The sequence below is a fragment of the Eucalyptus grandis genome, chromosome 2, assembly GCF_016545825.1.
Source record: "Eucalyptus grandis isolate ANBG69807.140 chromosome 2, ASM1654582v1, whole genome shotgun sequence".
NCBI classification, from domain to species: Eukaryota; Viridiplantae; Streptophyta; class Magnoliopsida; order Myrtales; family Myrtaceae; genus Eucalyptus; species Eucalyptus grandis.
Window position 1 is genome coordinate 42808124 of NC_052613.1, and position 4359 is coordinate 42812482.

Here is a 4359-nt window from a genome sequence, read left to right on the forward strand (position 1 = left end):
CACCATAATTTAAATTCCACTTAATTTTGAATTTATACCCCAATTCTGAATAATACTCCATGAATAAAATGACTTAAATCCTTACCGGTCATTGCATAGAGAAAAAAAATCTGACTTGGTTCCGATAACGTTTCCTTGTTCTTTCTTTTCTTCTTCTTTCTTTCCCCACCCCGTTCTTGCGTCCCCACTTTTCATTTCATAGATGAGCTGAATGTCCACTTTTTCCCTCTTTCGGTACCACAGCTTTTTGACTAAGTCAAAGACCACATATTACAAATGACAACTTTTTTGTTTTGACTGCTTTCCCTCCTCTCCTTCTGACCACTTCCATCCATGCACAGATCTAGGCCGTGTAGTTTTCGGCGACTGATCCATTTTCCATCACATTAAACTCTTGGATTTCTGTTTGGCACGTTAAAATTCTCCTAAAAATGAGAAGCTGAATGAGGTCGAGTCTCCTTGAAGTTGCATGAATTCTTATTTCAGAACTTGTCATGAGGAAAAATATCTGTAATTTATAGTTTTAATGTACATCATTCTTTCTACCTCCAGTATCTTAGTTTGTGCGCATGTCATGGAATTCTGCACAATTATTACTCAACACACCACTGCCCTATGATTCTTGGGGTAGCCAGGGAGTTGCTTGCCCCTGTAATCATCAGATTTAGGGGTGATGGAATGTCGCCGTTGTTGGTTGGAGTTAGTCGGGCGCTCTAAGAAATTCAGACAACCAACAGTCACAAAAAGAAAAATATCAGTCTATGATTCAAAATGACGAAGAAACCACGGCATTTGGTATGGAATTAGTACATTGATCAAGGACCATGTTCATCTTGGCCAGGGACGTGTGCATGAGACAAGGTTTGCAACCTTAATCAGGACATCTGTGCTTAAATTCCATACAGTAATCCTCACGAGTCTTCCCTCTGGTTGTCAGCCAATAGCTCAAGTCGGTCTATGCTCTCTTGACTAGAAAAAGATGATAATGCAGGACAGTAGGTGGCTGCATGAGTTATCGATATCCCATCACGTTTCTCGGCTGATCTCAAACTCCATTTGCCACAACCTTCTTCCTCTTTTCTGGCCAAGTTCAAATCCATTCTCGAATTGGATAATTTTTCACGTTCGATAACCAAATGAATCCTCCATCACCGTCTCCTGTTTCGATTCATCATATGCTCCATCTTTGGCTCTTCCTATTCCCCGTTCTTTGTGTAGCTCAAACTAACATAACTGTTGGATCTTCTTTCACTGCCGCAAATGGCAACTCTTCAATGTCTTCATGGCTTTCTCCTTCCAGAGAGTTCGCTTTCGGCTTTCGATCATTGTCCAACGGTAACAACGCCAAGGACGAGCGACTCTTCTTGCTTTCCATTTGGTACAACAAGATACCTTCGGAAACAGTCGTCTGGTTTGCGAATGGAGATCGTCCTGCACCTGAAAATTCGAAACTAGCGCTCACTTCCAACCTGGGGCTCGTCCTCACCGATCCTCAAGGCGAGGAATTGTGGAAATCGGAGAACATTCTCGGTGATGTCTCCCGCGCCATTTTCAATGACACGGGCAATTTTGTGATTTTTGATTCGAAATCGGAGAAACTATGGGAGAGCTTCAAAGACCCCCGCGATACGTTGCTCCCTTCGCAGACGCTGGGGAAGAATAAACTCCTTTTCTCTCGTCGATCAGAGGAAATCTTCTCCAGAGGGAAATTCCAGCTTCGGATGCTCGACAGCGGAGACCTCGTGCTCAACACGATAAACCTGCTTTCCAATTATGCTAACGATGCGTACTCCATCACCCAACCTGCCGGCGATTCAAACGGATCGGCCTCGCCGGGGAAAGAACTTGTGTTTAGCGACTCGGGATCTCTGTTTGTTTCGAAGGAAAATGGCGGGGAAGTTTACCTCTCACAGGAGAAGGTGCCTTTGGCGTCGGATTTTTATCTCCGAGTGACGTTGGACTTCGATGGGGTTTTGACCCAGTATTACCACCCCAGGAACTCAAGTACCGACGGAAGCTGGAGCATCCTCTGGACCCAACCCGAAAACATATGCTCCGCCGTCGTTTCTCAAGGCGGCATTGGAGTTTGTGGGTACAATAGCATTTGCACTCTAGGAGAACATAACAGGCCGAACTGTGGATGCCCCGACCGATACACCTTGCTCGATCCCAGTGATGAGCATGGTGGTTGCGTACCGAACTTCACTTTGAGTTCTTGTTCGGAAGATGAGGAGAAGCAGAACCACGGTTCGGCCGAGGACATCTATACTATCGTGGAGCTTAAGAATACAGGTTTTCCACCGTACAATTATGCGCAGTTGGGGCCTTTCTCTGAGGATGAATGCAGGAACTCGTGCTTGCACGACTGCATGTGTGCGGTAGCTGTTCACGTAGACGGCATGATTTGCAAGAAGAAGGGCCTCCCGCTCTCCAATGGGATATTCGAGCCCAAGTTTAACTGGAAGGCCATGATCAAAGTCCCTAAAAGCGACCTCCTCTAACTCCCACGAACGATTCCAAATTCCCAATCCCAGGGCTGAAGGCGAAAGAAAAAAATCCCAGGACTTGGATTTTGGCAGGATCATTGCTCTTGGGAACTTCTGTTTTTGTCAACATCCTCTTCATTGGTGCGAGCACTCTGGGTTTTTGCGTCATCTACCGCAAGAAGCCTGAGAAAATAAACCCTAGAGAGAAAATCTAGTGGAGACGAATTTGCGGTGTTTCACTTACCAGGAGCTCTTCAAAGCCACGGATGGCTTCAAGGAAGAGCTAGGGAGGGGAGCCTTCGGGATTGTTTATAAAGGGTTTATTCCTAGTGATGTAGCAGTTGCTGTGAAGAAGCTGACTAACGTATTTCAGGACAAGGAGAAGGAATTCAGAACCGAAGTGAATGTGATCGGTCAGACCCATCACAAGAATCTGGTCAGGTTACTCGGCTTCTGCGATGAAGGGCAAGAGAGGTTGCTGGTTTATGAGTTCTTGAGCAACGGCACGCTGTGGAGCCTTCTTTACAGGTGAATCCAGACCCTGTTGGAACCAAAGATGCCAAATCGCTTCAGCAATTGCCAGAGGACTGCTCTACTTGCATGAAGAGTGCACCATGCAGATCGTCCACTGCGACATCAAGCCACGGAACATCCTCCTCGATGAGTACTACAACGCGAGGATCTCCGATTTCGGATTGGCCAAGCTCCTGAAGATGGACCAGAGCTATACTCTCACAAACATCAGAGGAACAAGAGGGTATGTCGCTCCTGAATGGTTCAGGAGCTTACCAATCACTGCGAAAGTAGATGTTTATAGCTATGGGGTGTTGCTTCTGGAGATAATATGTTGTAGGAGTTGTTTGGGGGGTGAAATGGGTGGAGAAAGAGAGAGAGAGCTCTTGACTGATTGGGCTTACGATTGCTTTATGGATGGAAAATTGGATGCTCTCGTGGAAGGCGACATCGAAGCTTTGAGTGAGAGGGAGAAGCTGACGAATTTGGCGATGGTTGCGTTTTGGTGCGTGCAAGAGGACCCGTCATTGAGGCCAACTATGAAGAAGGTGACTCAGATGCTGGACGGAACAGTGGAAGTGCCGGTCCCTCCATGTCCATTCGCTTTTAGTAGCTGCACCACCATCATTCCTAAATGAGAGCTGAGCTTCAAGCTATGAACTTTAATCTACTTATGCTATGATGGGCATACTATACTCCACCGCTTGTTTTGCAGCTTGAAGTGTTGCAATTTGTCTTCTTTGCAGTGTATTGAATCTAAAACGTGCAGCAGAGTGATGCAAGTTCTTTTTCAAATGAGTATTGTAAATCTCATATGTCTTGAATAGATTTTCTGTACTTGTTGAATCTAATAATGATTAAGATGTGGGACTTCCAGTGTTAAACATTGAAATTCTGTGTCGCGCTGGACATTGTTCTGTATTTTGGAGTATTTCATGAAGTTTATAATGTTATCTATGGATCAATGGTGCATAATGTCATGGACTGGAGAGCACTCGTGTCACGGTCGGGGCGATAGCCCTCGGCTCAAGGACCCGTGGCGTGTACTATCTCTGCTTTCGGCTGGTTTACCAGCCGACTCAACCAACTCCAGTTTGTTCATGAGTTCATTTGTAAGCAAGCGGAGATTCAGGTATAAAAATCTACTCGTATTGAACAACATTAGTACGAGTTCTTAATGGCAATTCCTCATAAGGTGGCCTTAATAACATCCTCAAGATGGCACTATGCCACGGGACGACTGGTTACAGATTTTGATGAGCCCAAATTGTGGCACGCATAGATCATGACAGGCAAACAAATCCGATCTCAACTGTATCAAGATCAACTTTGATGCAATTTTAAGGAAGATAAAAGCCTC

The 4359-nt window shown here is 45.4% G+C and overlaps 1 pseudogene; it reads left to right on the forward strand.

Moving 5' to 3' along the window:
* Window positions 1-824: 824 nt before the first annotated feature.
* Window positions 825-3691, forward strand: LOC120290735 (annotated as a pseudogene).
* The last annotated feature ends 668 nt before the right edge of the window (window positions 3692-4359 follow it).